The sequence below is a fragment of the Moschus berezovskii genome, chromosome 1, assembly GCF_049115385.1.
Source record: "Moschus berezovskii isolate FMDL1 chromosome 1, NW_MosBer_1.0, whole genome shotgun sequence".
In the NCBI taxonomy this organism is placed as follows: Eukaryota; Metazoa; Chordata; class Mammalia; order Artiodactyla; family Moschidae; genus Moschus; species Moschus berezovskii.
The window spans coordinates 8,671,745-8,686,930 of NC_142460.1; the positions used below are offsets into that span (position 1 = coordinate 8,671,745).

General features: G+C 46.3%; 1 protein-coding gene across 2 annotated transcripts in view; it reads left to right on the forward strand.

Moving 5' to 3' along the window:
* Positions 1-13,824: 13,824 nt before the first annotated feature.
* The window catches only part of KCNJ15 (potassium inwardly rectifying channel subfamily J member 15), a 64,189-nt gene continuing 62,827 nt past the window's right edge, over positions 13,825-15,186 (forward strand). For both annotated transcript variants that reach the window (XM_055416466.2, XM_055416496.2), the window contains exon 1: positions 13,825-14,027. The gene's annotated coding sequence lies outside the window, so the exon portion shown is untranslated. The remainder of the gene's footprint in view (positions 14,028-15,186) is intronic.

A 15,186-nucleotide genomic window follows, 5' to 3' on the forward strand; every position in this document is an offset into this window, starting at 1 on the left:
GATGATGCTGTGAAAGTGCTGCACTCAATATGCCAGCAAATTTGGAAAACTCAGCAGTGGCCACAGGACTGTAAAGGTCAGTCTTCATTCCAATCCCAAAGAAAGGGAATGCCAAAGAATGCTCAAACTACCGCACAATTGCACTCATCTCACACGCTAGTAAAGTCATGCTCGAAATTCTCCAAGCCAGGCTTCAGCAATATGTGAACCGTGAACTCCCAGATGTTCAAGCAGGTTTTAGAAAAGGCAGAGGCACCAGAGATCAAATTGCCAACATCCGCTGGATCATGGAGAAAGCAAGAGAGTTCCAGGAAAACATCTATTTCTGCTTCATTGACTATGCCAAAGCCTTTGACTGTGTGGATCACAATAAACTGTGGAACATTCTGAAAGAGATGGGAATCCCAGACCACCTGACCTGCCTCTTGAGAAACCTGTATGCAGGTCAAGAAGCAACAGTCAGAACTGGTCATGGAACAACAGACTGGTTCCAAATAGGAAAAGGAGTACATCAAGGTTGTATATTGTCACCTTGCTTATTTAACTTATATGCAGAGTACATCATAAGGAACGCCGGGCTGGAAGAAGCACCAGCTGGAATCAAGATTGCCAGGAGAAATAGCAATAACCTCAGATATGCAGATGACACCACCCTTATGGCAGAAAGTGAAGAGGAACTCAAAAGCCTCTTGGTGAAAGTGAAAGAGGATACTGAAAAGTTTGGCTTGAAGCTCAACATTCAGAAAACAAAGATCATGGCATCTGGTCCCATCACTTCATGGGAAATAGATGGGGAAACAGTGGAAACAGTGTCAGACTTTATTTTTGGGGGCTCCAAAATCACTGCAGATGCTGATTGCAGCCATGAAATTAAAAGACGCTTACTCCTTGGAAGAAAAGTTATGACCAACCTAGATAGAATATTAAAAAGCAGAGACATTACTTTGCCAACAAAGGTCCGTCTAGTCAGTTCAGTTCAGTTCAGTTCAGTCGCTCAGTCGTGCCCGACTCTCCGCGACCCCATGAAGCACAGCACGCCAGGCCTCCCTGTCCATCACCAACTCCCGGAGTACACTCAAGCACATGTCCACAGAGTCGGTGATGCCATCCAGCCATCTCATTCTCTGTCATCCCCTTCTCCTCCCGCCCCCAACCTTTCCCAGCGAGTCAACTCGTCGCATGAGGTGGCCAAAGTATTGCAGTTTCAGCTGTAGCATCAGTCCCTCCAATGAACATCCAGGATTGATCTCCTTTAGAATGGACTGGTTGGATCTCCTTGCAGTATAAGGGACACTCAAGAGTCTTCTCCAACACCACAGTTCAAAAGCATCGATTCTTCGGCTAGTCTCGCCAAGGCTATGGTTTTTCCCTTGGTCATGTATGGATGTGAGAGTTGGACTGTGAAGAAAGCTGATCGCCGAAGAATTGATGCTTTTGAACTGTGGTGTTGGAGAAGACTCTTGAGAGTCCCTTGGACTGCAAGGAGATCCAACCAGTCCATGCTAGAGGAGAGCAATCCTGGGTGTTCATTGGAAGGACTGATGCTAAAGCTGAAACTCCAATACTTTGGCCACCTCATGCGACGAGTTGACTCACTGGAAAAGAGTCTGATGCTAGGAGGGACTGGGGGTGGGAGGAGAAGGGGACAACAGAGAATGATATGGCTGGATGGCATGACCGACTTGATGGACATGATTTGAGTGAACTCTGGGAGTTGGTGAAGGACAGGGAGGCCTGGAGTGCTGTGATTCATGGGGTCGCAAAGAGTCGGACACGACTGAGTGACTGAACTGAACTGAAGTGGCCTGAAGCTTATAGCTTATCACTGCAGTGCAATGCACTTCAGGAAAATTGGCCCAAGAAAACTCAGTTTCCTAGGAACAATCAAATTGAGCTCTGTTTATTCAAGTAACCTAAACTAGTTGACTATTCAAATGGCTTGCGATAAAAGAAATAGAGGAGGGCTCAGAAAGCCCTCCCACCTCAGGCTCTCCTTGGAAGAACCAGCAGGGGCTTCTTGTTGTAGCTCAGCTGGGGGCTTCTAGGGACTGCGAATCACTTACGGGGTTTTAAACCAGCTCAGGGTCTCTGCAGAAGGACTAGTGTACAGAGCAGATCTTAGAGGAGCTGGAATACCCAGTTTATCTGTCCTATAGTCAAATACAGAGGAAGCGAGGAGAATCTGGGTGTTAGAACAAAAATTTGCCTGTGACCGTTCTCAGCGGAGAGTTCTGGGCTTCCTGTCCTAGCGGCAGACCACAGTGGGCAGGAAGAGTATCTGTCTAGACCCTGGCCACCTTTACCACTCCCTAAAGTCCTCTGATAGAACCCCCTGTGGCACTGGACTCTTCCTACACGCACCCTCAAGAAAGCTCCATTAGAACCCTGGAAGGTATTTGTTTTCCTAAATTCACCGGTGCAAAAACCAGCTCAGCGTCGTCAATGAACGTGCCCAAAGTCATGCATTTGTGTTAATATTCAATATAGCCATTCTGGAATTAAATCCATGTCTATCTAAGACTAAACACATACTTTTACTGTATAGCTTTTGAGAAAAAAATAGTATAACAAGTCAGAGCTCTGAGGCAAGGATAAAGTGAGAGCTGGCTAGTAAGATGAGCGATACCACTAAGGAATTTGAAAAACAAAGCCTAACAATGTTTGCCTAAGAGATTGCCCTGAGTCTAAGCTGATAATCCAATCACTCTTGTTGGAGTGCAGTGCTTCACTGGATGATAAGTGGTATTTGCTGCCTGATAAATAGTAAGGCTGTACTTTTGCAATCACTGCAGCTTGTTAGGTACACACAGATTTCAGAAAAGAAGTGAGCGAAGGCAAGTTTGCACGGACTAGAAGTTCACCCATGAAAGCAGTTTGACGAAGAGCAAGTCTTAAGTCAACACTCACTCTGGGTTCACGTGACCACTCACCAAACCCAGGCTGGTGGGATGGAGCAAATAACAGAGACCAGAAATATTCTTTAGACTGTGATCAAAAATAAATTCACAGGGGTGCAATAATCTTAGCGATATTTCTTAAAGGGGGAATAAAGAAAATTTAGTCACGCCTTTTCCAGTGTGCTTACATGAAGAATCAATGAAGCTGAATCCTGTATCACTTGGTTTCAGGAGCCCAACCCTGCCTCCTCTGTCTCCTTATACTCTTCAGGTTGGACCCATCGAGAAGGACAACAATGAGGGGAAGTATCCTTTTATTGGAATTCCTTATCATCTCTTCCTTCTGCCGGTGACTCAGCTGTCTCTGCAAGCGCACTTGATGAGGCAAAGGAGAGTGACCCTGGACAGCTTCCTCCTGAGGTCATTCTCTTTTTATTTCTTTCACAAACGCGTGTAGCCTTGGGTAAAGCGACAAGTTCTCCAGGCAGGGTTTGCTCAATGAACGCCTGCCCTTGGTAAGGAAGACCAAGGTTTGCTGGGGTTTGGGCTGCAGTTTGGGCGCCCAACACCATCTTTCCGCGTCCAGACTACTGCTTCAGCACGCAGCCCTCTGGAGTTTGCAACCACTCGGCGGGACCTCCATTGTGCATAATCAGCCAATTTTCTTTGCCCAGTTTTTCCACAATAACTAGAACATTTGGCAAAAAGGTACAGTTTTACAATGGGAAGGATCTCAAAGTAAAATCCTAGTTGTTTACCCAGTTCTGCTAATCAGTTCAGTTCAGTCTCTCAGTCGTGGCCAACTATTTGCGACCCCATGAACCGCAGCACGTCAGGCCTCTCTGTCCATCACCAACTCCCGGAGTTCACTCAAACTCATGTCCATCAAGTCGGTGATGCCATCCAGCCATCTCATTCTCTGTCGTCCCCTTCTCCTTCCACCCCCAATCCCTCCCAGCATCAGAGTCTTTTCCAGTAAGTCAACTCGTCTCATGAGGTGGCCAAAGTATTGCAGTTTCAGCTTTAGCATCAGTCCTTCCAATGAACACCCAGGATTGATCTCTTTAGAATGGACTGGTTGGATCTCCTTGCAGTCCAAGGGACTCTCAAGAGTCTTCTCCAGCACCACAGTTCAAAAGCATCAATTCTTCGGTGATCAGCTTTCTTCACAGTCCAACTCTCACATCCATACATGACCACGGGAAAAACAATAGCCTTGACTAGACGGACCTTTGTTGGCAAAGTAACGTCTCTGCTTCTTAATATGCTGTCTAGGTTGGTCATAACTTTCCTTCCAAGGAGTAAGCGTCTTTTAATTTCATGGCTGCAGTCACCATCTGCTCATTAGTTATCTATTTTACACCTGCATGCATCCATGCATTCATGCATCTGTGCGACCCCATGGACAGCAGCCCACCAGGGCTCCTCTGTCCCTGGGATTCTCCAGGCAAGAATACTGGAGTGGGTTGCCATTTCCTTCTCCTAGAAGTGTGCAAATGTCAATCCCATTCTCCCAATTTATCCCACCCCCTCTTTCCCATTTGATGCCCACATATTTGTTTATGTATATGTCTCTATTGTTACTTTACAAAATGAAGCAACTGAAAAGGATTAATTTCCAAAACATACAAATAAGTCATGCAGGTCAATACCAAAAAACAAACAACCCAATTACATACACTTTTAAGCCATTCAGGGAGGGTGATTCTCCTATTCTTTTCCAGAGCTCTTCCTTCAGTCCAACAGAAGTAAGTGGCCTTGTCACAAGGGCTGTGGACGATTTTAAAAGTCAGCTCAGCCACAGGGCCAGTTTCTCTATTAGGATCCTGGAAAAACCGTTACTTGGCCTTACGCGCTTGCACTGTGACTTAAAGTAATTGGTTTCTTAAGCTCCTAGTCAGACTTTGTTGTTGATGACTTCAAAATTTCTCAGGTCTTTCGAGGAATAGTCCCATTCCTCACCCTAAATAATACCCTAAAACTTAGCATCTGTGGCCATGACTGTGACAGCAGAGGACCACACTTATGTATCTGAACCTTCAGTTAGGAAAACATATTAAGTGGCCTTCGAGTTCTGCATTGGGGCAAACTGACAGGGGGAAGAAGTGAACCCACCGAGGATGGGGTTTTGGCCACAAGACATGTGAAGAGAGTCAGGGTGCAGAGAGACAGTGAATGCTGGCGCCCGTCAACATCCTCACCAGGCAGAACGAAACGGTCCTGGGAGAGAGTTCTCATAGTCATCTGAAATGTTCCAAGTGTCTTCAGTGATCAGCCATGGGAGCACCAAAAGGCAAGACAGACAGCTCTGGAGACAGGGGCCAGCACCTGCTTCCACTCGGAGTTAAATGCCTGGGGACACTGTTCTGTTTCTCAGCTAATCTGGTGCAGTGTCCACTAGGAGGGCTTCTCACGCCCAAGGCTTTGAAATAGAAACAGGGACAGACTTTATTTTCTTGGGCTCCAAATTCACTGCAGAAGGTGCCTGCAGCCACAAAATGAAAAGACACTTGCTCCTTCGAAGAAAAGCTATGACCAACCTAGACAGCATATTAAAAAGCAGAGACTTCACTCCGCTGATAAAGGTCCATGTAGTCAAAGCTATGGTTTTTCCAGTGGTCACGTATGGATGTGAGAGTTCACCCATAAAGGAGGCTGAGCACTGAAGAACTGATGCTTTTGAACGGTGGTGTTGGGGTAGACTCTTGAGAGTCCCTTGGACTGCAAGGAGATCCAACCAGTCCATTCTAAAGGAGATCAATCCTGGGTGTTCATTGGAAGGACTGATGTTGAAGCTGAAACTCCAATACCTTGGCCACCTGATGTGAAGAAATGACTCATTGGAAAAATCCCTGCTGATGGGAAAGATTGAAGGTAGGAGGAAAAGGGGACAACAGAGAAAGAGATGGTTGGATGGCATCACTGACTCAATGGATATAAGTTTGAGCAAGCTCCGAGAGACACTGAGGGACAGGGTAATCTGGCGTGCTGCAGTCCATGGGATCGTAAAGAGTCTGACACAACAGAGACAGAAGGGCAACCCCAATTCTTACTATTGTACTGAAACTTCACCATCTTAGACCCATCAGCCAAATCTTGAGAAGACAGTGAGCCAGCCAGATAGCTTGCTGTCGCATCCTGACAGCCCCAAACTGAAGCTCACAGCTCTTTTTACATCAATACAAGCTTTTACACGGGTTTCTGGCACTTGATCTGAGTACACAGGTGTCAGGGACTAGATTAGCAGAGCATGGTGCAGTGTATGAACATCTTCTGTGACATTTCAATCTGGATCGTGGGTTCCAGGCTCTGTAGATGTGAAAGTCACTCTCTGGTTGTCAGTGTCTTAACTAGGAAAATTGCAAAACTGGACAGGGCTATTTCTAGGCTCCTTCAAGGTTTAACCAAGCCTTTGTGATTCTTCTTTCTCCTTGCTTTCTGGAACACAGCTCTTAGTGAAAGGTTCCATTTCCCTCAGAGTCAAGCCCAGCAGAGGAGAAGCTGAGTGGGAAAAAGCTGTTGAGTGCAGGCGGCAAGGCTGTCAGAGGAAGAGAGGGGCCACTTACAGCATGGGGGGCAAGGGGGACTGGTGAGCTGCTTTGATGGAAAGAAATGAAATTTGCCTTGACGGGATATGAAATTTCTGTTTGGTGACTTAAAAGTCTGATTGGAAGATAGAAATGACAGAGAACACATTTTGATTCTTCCATTCAAAAATGAATACTATTTACAAAATGCTATACTTTGCCAACCAAGGTCCGTCTAGTCAAGGCAATGGTTTTTCCCGTGGTCATGTATGGATGTGAGAGTTGGACTGTGAAGAAGGCTGATCGCCGAAGAATCGATGCTTTTGAACTGTGGTGTTGGAGAAGACTCTTGAGAGTCCCTTATACTGCAAGGAGATCCAACCAGTCCATTCTAAAGGAGATCAATCCTGGATGTTCATTGGAGGGACTGATGCTAAAGCTGAAACTGCAATACTTTGGCCACCTCATGCGACGAGTTGACTCACTGGAAAAGACTCTGATGCTGGGAAAGGTTGGGGGCGGGAGGAGAAGGGGACGACGGAGAATGAGATGGCTGGATGGCATCACCGACTCTGTGGACATGAGTTTGAGTGTACTCCGGGAGTTGGTGATGGACAGGGAGGCCTGGCGTGCTGTGATTCATGGGGTCGCAAAGAGTCGGACACGACTGAGCGACTGAACTGAACTGAACTGATAGACCCTGATGCTGGAAAAGATTGAGGACAGGAGGAGAAGGGGACGGCAGCGGATGAGATGGTTGGATGGCATCACCAACTGAATGGACATGGATTTGGGTAAACTCTGAGAATTGGTGAGGGACAGGGAGGCCTGGCGTGCTGTGGTTCATGGGGTCGCAAAGAGTCGGACATGACTGAGCAACTGAACTGAACTGAATGTTAGTAATGTTAACATTATGGCAGAAAGTGAAGAACTAAAGAGCCTCATGATGAAAGTGAAAGAGGAGAGTGAAAAAGTTGGCTTAAAACTCAACATTCAGAAAACTAAGATCATGGCATCTGGTCCCATCACTTCATGGCAAATAGATGGGGAAACAGTAGAAACAGTGTCAGACTTTATTTTGGCGGCTCCAAAATCACTGCAGATGGTGACTGCAGCCATGAAATTAAAAGACGCTTACTCCTTGGAAGGGAAGTTATGACCAACCTAGACAGCATATTAAAAAGCAGAGACATCACTTTGCCATCAAAGGTTAGTCTAGTCAAGGCTGCGGTTTTTCCAGTAGTCATGTATGGATGTGAGAGTTGAACTATAAAGAAATCTGAGCACTGAAGAATTGATGCTTTTGAACTGTGGTGCTGGAAAAGACTCTTGGGAGTCCCTTGGACTGCAAGGAGATCCAACCAGTCCATTCTAAAGGAGATCAGGCCTGGGTGTTCATTGGAAGGACTGATGCTAAAGCCGAAACTCCAATACTTTGGCCACCTCATGCGAAGAGCTGACTCACTGGAAAAGACCCTGATGCTGGGAAAGATTGAGGGCGGGAGGAGAAGGGGACGACAGAGGATGAGATGGTTGGATGGCATCACTGACTCAATGGACATGAGTTTGAGTGAACTCCGGGAGCTGGTGATGGACAGAGGCCTGGCATGCTGCAGTCCATGGGGTTGTAAAAAGTCGGACACAACTGAGCGACTGAACTGAACTGAACTGAATGTTAATAAACAAAATGTGACTGTTTTTCATCTGATATTATTAAGAAAAGAGTAACTTTTGGTCCCCTGTGGCCATACTAAGACTAATTTGACCTGTATTCTTTCATGCTTAATGAAACACCCTTAATGGTTCTGTGCTTGTACCATTTTTCTTGATTTGTGCTGTCTAAGGGTAAAGCTGCAACGTCAGGCTCCACCATTGTTCAGCTGACCCAGAGTTCAGATTTCTTGGCTCCTTACTCTTCACCGTTATTTGTTCTGTTTCTTTGTCTTGGAAAGTGGACAACTCTTCTTTGACTCCACCTATGGAAATCTTGTCAGTTGAATCTGTCCCCTCTTCTGAAAGCCAATCTTAGAACTCCCAGGCAGAATTCACTGCCTTTCCTATGGGAATATTTTGACCATACACACTTATGACACTGCATTATAGTCAGCTATTTGCCCATCTTTCTGCTGAACTGTAATTTATGCCAGGGCAGTGAAAGTGTTAGTCACTCAGTTGTGTCTGACTCTTCACAACCCCATGGACTGTTGCCCGCCAGGCTCCTGTGTCCTTGGGATTTTCCAGGCAAGGATACTGGAGTGGGTGGCCTTTCCCTTTTCCAGGGGATCTTCCCAACCCAAGGATCGAACTCAGATCTCCCGCATTGCAGGCAGATTCTTTACCATCTGAGCCACCAGGGAAGAGACTGTGGCAAAAAGAAGGTGCCCATCTTAGCTATTAATCAAATTAAATTCATGTGGCATCCATCACAGCGGGTTCTATTAGTAACAGAAGACTCTGCTGGGGACCTCCCGGAACTTTGAATAACTGACCGTCAGCACAGTGAGGCTACATGCCTCTAAATCAAATTCCAGAGTTAGTGCTGAGATTCCCCAATTTTGTTTTGGTCAGAAATCTTCTGTCATGGAGGAGGCAGGAGAGGCTGTGGGAGTGACAGAGCAGTAATAAGGGGATGGAGCTGTGCCAGTGGAAGGGAATCATTCCAGAATCACAGGATTAGTGACTTTGGCCAATGTGGTGGTCTGCCCACATCCCCTTGGCCTGGAGTGCCTGCTGCCATCTCCATGAGCCTCCCCTTGGGCCACGGGAGCCTTTTCTTGGCAGATGCAGGATTCCAGAGCTCTTGGGAGCTTGCATGCCCTGGCACTCTAGGCTGAATGGGGCAAGAGCATGAAAGCCCTGTTACCTAATCACCCAGTACCCGATAAGTACCCTTACCTCAGATGCTCCCTTCACTCCAGAACCCCCTCCAGAATTAGTCAGGGAACTGGCTGTGGCCTGAAATCTCACCGTCATGGACTTCTTCCCTTCACCCAGTTGGCTTCCCCCAGTCCCTGGCTTCCTCGGAGAAATCCTGCTTTAATAAATTGCATGCATAACGGCGTCTCAACATCTGCTTCTGGAGCATCTTCTTCAAGACAGAATTCCAACTGATGGTTTTCTAAGGGAAGCTTCTTGCTGGAAAGGTGAAAGGCAACTGGGACGCTGCCTCTGGCCTGCAGCATCCTGAAATGCTGTATATGGGCACCCTCCACCCTCCACTGCACCCGCCTTCCGAGGGGACTTTCCACCAACCTCTCATGGGGAGTGCAAACTGGAGGCAGCTACCCAAATCCCACCTAGGCTCTGGAGGGTATTTCAAGCAGGCAGTACCACAGGAGGTTTCCAGAAGTTTCAAAAACTGACATAGTCCTCCATAAATAGTTCCATATCTAACTCAACTGATATAGATTTAGTCAAAGGTAAAAATGTATGTTTTTTCCTCTCATCACACTTCAAGTTTTTTTTATGTCTCGATTCAAGCCAAGATGAAAATTGGAAGCACTACAGCCTTTTTTTAATTTTTTTCTTTTTAGGAAATTATTCTTGGGAAATGGTTCTCTTGCAAAAGCTGGTTCTTGTGATTTTTTTCTGCCCAGTTTTCAGACGTCCCTTTAGAACTTTGGATAAAAGTCCAGACTCTAGATGTATATTCTTTTCAAACTGGAAAACATAAGAGTCTTGCTTTCGGTGAAGTGAGAAGAAAGAAAGAAAGAGAGAAGACAGGTGACTAGCTGAAGAGTGGCTCGTGTTATTTTTTTTTTTTTAGGCTAAAGGATCAATAACATCAACCATCTTCCATTACAAATTAGCTGTGTTCTCTGAGGAAATCTCAAAAGGTAGATGGCAGAATCCACTCCGTAGAACCCGATTGTGTAAAAACGTTTGTTCACTGGATGAGAGGGAGCTGAGGTGACAAAAAACACATTTTGTCCAGACTAGTGATTTGCCCTAGTCCCCTCATTTGCATGCATGCTAAGTTGCTTCAGTCGTGTCCAGCTCTTTGCAACCCCATGGTCTGTAGCCCACCAGACTCCTCTCTCCATGGGATTCTCCAGGCGAGAATCCTGGAGTGGGGTTCCTTGCCCTCATCCAGGGGATCTTCCCCACCCAGGGATTGAACCCATGTCTCCAGTGGCTCCTTCATGGCAGGCGGATTCTTTACCTCTGATCTACCAGGTAAGCCCCACTCCCCCACTTACCCTCAGGAATTTTCAGAAACGCTTAGATCACCCACTCATTAAAACACACAGAATAAAGCCTGTCGCCTGTGACAGAAATCTCATGGACGCCAATTCTAGAATTTTCGTTCTCACCTGTCAGCTCTTTAATCATGCTTTTATGATGCCTCACCTTCTCTTGTGAATTCTATCAGATCTGCAGCATCATCTGATTGGTGATATTTCCCCAAACGAAAAAACAAAAACAGGTTAACATCACCAAAGTGAAAAATATTGTCTTGAAATTTAAATTACTTCATGTGTTCATGCTCTTACTCATTTTCTTCTGTCTTCATTTTTAAAGACTGAATGAATGGATCCGATCTCTGCTGTGTATGGTCCTACAAGAACTAACACTTGCCAAAGTATTAGCCTGTGATTAAATTTGTGAAATGTGTTACTTGATACTCAAAGGAATCTACACATGTATATCTATGCCCACAGTAGACTAACTTGGGAAAAATGCAGCCTAATGAAAAATGCATGGGCTGAGCATGAGAAGAGCTGTATCAAAACTCAACCCACCTCTTTCTAGCTCTGAGGCTTTGAGAAAATCACTCACCCTCTCTGGCTTCCACGTCGTCAACCTTAAGGTGCAACTAATTATGCCTTTTGGCTCTGAGCATCCAGTTAATCACATTTCTGAAGAGCTTTGTAAGCTGAGAAGTGTTAGTGTTAGCCTCTCAGTCGTGTCTGACTCTTTTGCGACCCCATGGACTGTAGCCTTCTAGGCTCCTCTGTCCATGGGATTCTCCAGGCAAGAATACTGGAGTGGGTTGCCGTTCCCTTCTCCAGGGGATCTTCCTGACCCAGGGATGGAACTGAGGTCTCCTCATTGTAGGTGAATTCTTTACTATCTGAACCACCAGGGAAGCCCTATGAGCTGAGAAAGAACATTCAAATATTAGTTTACTAATAAGAGCTGAGACTGGAAATATGCATTAAAATAATAAGAATTAAAGTTCACTTGTAACAGACATATCATCCATTTATAAGCTTTCATAGATCTACCTGAGAATTAACTTTTTGAGGGGCTATGATGTGTCAGGTGTCCCTCCAGAAACTTGTGGTGAGCCAGACAGGTGTGACCGAGCTCTCAGTGAAGCACAGAGAGTAACTGATAAAACATGAGGATTCACCTGACTTATCGATTTAGACCACGCTAAGTGACACAAAAAGTGAGAGGGAATGAAATGGTACCATTCGGGCTAAACCTGGACCGTGATGAGGAGTCCAGCCGGTAGGTGAAGACCTGAAGGAAAAGACTCCAGGCAGAGGGAACAGCTCATGCAGACCCTCAGGGTGGATACGGTCAGGTCTTGAAGGCTGCATTTTTCCTTGTTCGTTTTTCTCCATCTTTGAGTTTACCTATCATAATAGGGGGGTTTATATCCACCCTCCTTGGAGGTCTATCTGATTCTACCCACCTGGAGGAAGACCATCAGTCTGAAGAGGTCTGGACCTTGCATGGCTTCTTCATTGTCTCAAGTCCTGAGCCCCCGGAACCCAGGGTCTTTTCTCGGGGGGTCCACATACTCTGCTGGTGGAAGAGGAAAGCTTGCTTCATGAGAAAGAAGAGGACAGAAGGATGGAGACAGATGCCTTTTCCCACTGGGGAAGCGAGCAGGGAATGTTTATGCCTCGGCTCAGAATCAAGGGGGAAAGTAGGAGAAAGGGGGAGGTCTCAGAACTTCCCCCCCCCACCCCCGAAGCAGAATAACTCCTCACCCTTTCCTGACTTCATTGGGTTCAAGATCCACGAACAGCAACAGCCGAACCCAGGGTCAAGGAGAGGGGATGCACGGGATCCCAAAACTCAGGAAAAGTGAACGCATCACTTTTTTCCATCAAATCAAGTCACTCCCTGGTGTCTCCAATGTGAAGCAGCTGCAGTGCCCTGGGCTCTGCCCAGGTTCCGGGGTAGGGGACTGTGTGAGTGTATCAGTGTCTCCATGGTGACAGACAGTCTTTGCATCCCACCCAGGTGTTGCCTCTGGACCAGCATGGGGGAATCTCACTGGGGAAAGTGCCTGTGGGAATCTTATCCCTTAGGATTTACCAGGGTCCACATAGCAGAAAAGCTGGTGGGCTACAGTCCATAAGGTCACAAAGAGTATGACATGACTGCAGCGACCTAGCATGCACTTGGGTCACAGGATGGGGGTAACTGACAAGAACCACAGACTGACCTCCCCAGGTGTGCTGACTGCCGACAACTGGTTGGGGTAGGAAGGACATACAAATACATTTCAGGAAGAAGCCCACTGCCTCCATTGCCAGAGGCTGAGAGATCGCCCCTTAGACCTCGGCTTCAAGGACAGAGTTCTGACCGTTTCTCACAGAAGTGCGAAACCCTGTGGACCAATGCTGGCCAATTCCAACACTGAACCTCAAGCCCAACTTCCACGCTGTGGAAGGCATTGGTTTTACCCGTGTCTATCCACCTGTATGCTTTTTGATCAAGGGAAACAAAGGCTATAGAAACAAATCCATAAGGCCGTTAAGTGGGGCTGAGTTAAAAACACAGTGTCCCTCTGCCACACTCGCATATACGTATGCTTGATAAAGACTGAGGATGAAGGTCGGAGAATGAGATGGCTGGACGGCATCACCGATGCAGTGGACTTGAACTTGGGCAAACTCCGGGAGGTGGTGGGGGACAGGGAGACCTGGCGTGCTGCAGTCCGTGGGGTCTCAAAGAGGCGGACACGCCCGGGCGACTGAACAGCAGCAATGTATCTGATGCTTGCGTGTGTCTATGTGGGTCCATCCTGATTCTCCCAGGAGAGAGGATTTTGGTTCCTCTTCACCTGGAGAGGAAAGAGGGAAGAGGAGGGGAAAACAGGCTTGAAGGAGAGCTTGTGAGAGAAGATAACCCGGTTATTTATTCATAGTTTATTTCCGCAAAGGGGCCTTTGCAAAGGCTCTGAAACGAGGGGCCAGAATTTCCTGAAGATTAAGCGGCCTCCTTTAAAGGGGCATCGGCTCTCTCTCACGCAGGTGTCTGCAGGATACAGGACTGGGTGGCCCTCAGAGCCTCGCTGGTCTGTAGATCCCCTTAAGACACGCTGCTGACATCATGGCCTTTCTCAGATCCCCCTCTCTCTCCTCTCCTTCCTCCCTCCCTCCCTCCTTGCCCGTCCCTCCCTCCCTTCGCGCAGTCTCCCCCAGCCTCCTTCTCTCTCTCTTCAGCTCCTTCAGGTAAATCCTACTCCAACTTGCACCAACTTGTTTTTTGACTGACAGTGAACAGCGAAGAGAGTGTTCTTCATTTGGAGATCTTCTCAGGACCCAGCCTTCCCCAGGCAGCGGCGTGGACGGCCCCTTCCCTGGCCTTGTCCTAACTCCACTTCTAGCCAGGCGTCTGCGTTCACCCGTCCTTGCAGGTAAGAGGTGCAGGCTTGTCGGTCAGTACTGGAGCGTGCTGCACCCTGAAGGAATTTCTGAAAAAAAAAAAAAAAATCTTCCCTTCGAAAGGTAATGAAAAAAGTATGATTCTGTTGAAACTGACTGAAATCATTCAAGACGTCCAAACTTATCTGAGGGAATTTACAAGTGCTGTTTGCCTGTGGAAAACGGGTTTTTACTTAATGATGGGGCTAAAAAAAAAAAAGGCTTTATTCATGCCTGTAAAACAATATCCAGATGTTATCTTGTATGCTGTGGGTGGAAGCGCTCTAGATGGAGGGAGAAGGCTTACTCTCTTTGCAAGGTTTTTTTTTTTTTTCCCCTCCTAGTGTCTGTGAGAGCAACTTTGTTATGGATTTTCAGTGATTATATAGTTGTTGTTTTTTTTGCGTTGTTCTTCTGTAGTTATTTTCCTTTGTCGGCGGAGAAATCAGTTTAAGTTGGCGTAAGGGGAAACCTTGCCGGAATATTTTAAAATCTGTTACCTATCCACACGAGAAAAATGTTATGTAAGTTTTCCATGGTAGGTATGAGAAATGTAAACAGTTCTGACTATGGAAACGTTAGGAACCTGGTTCACAACCCATGGCTAATGCGTTTTATAATCGGTGTGTAATTTCATGGGCGTCTAGACTGTTCTCGGCTGATCAACGTTACACTGGGAGAAATTTCCATCTTGTTCCCGTGGATCTGGTTTTTTATCTCTGCTCTCCACTTCCGCGTTTAGTTGCCCAAAGGAAATAAGGACGTTCTGTTCAATAGATGTCTCTTGACCTCACGAGTTCTGTAAGTCACAGGTTAGGAAGCTTACCACAAATGCAATGTTCCACTCAGTAAAACCAAGGACCAAAATTTGTCCCACTAAATTCAAACCTTCAGATTGATTTCTTCTTATCAGAAAATATCTTAATCTTTTTTTTAACCTATAGGAAGGATTTTGGGGAAAAAAAAGTAACAAGTGATTCTTGAAGTTCTTTTTTTGAGACCTAAAAATCACACTGACACACACACAGTTAATCCTAGATCCTATTCTATTCTGCCCTCTCTCATAAATGTTTAAACAAATATGGAACAATCAGCAACAACCTTAGGTGATCAGTTCTTTCACAAAATTGCCCTAAAACCAAAAGAGAAGAG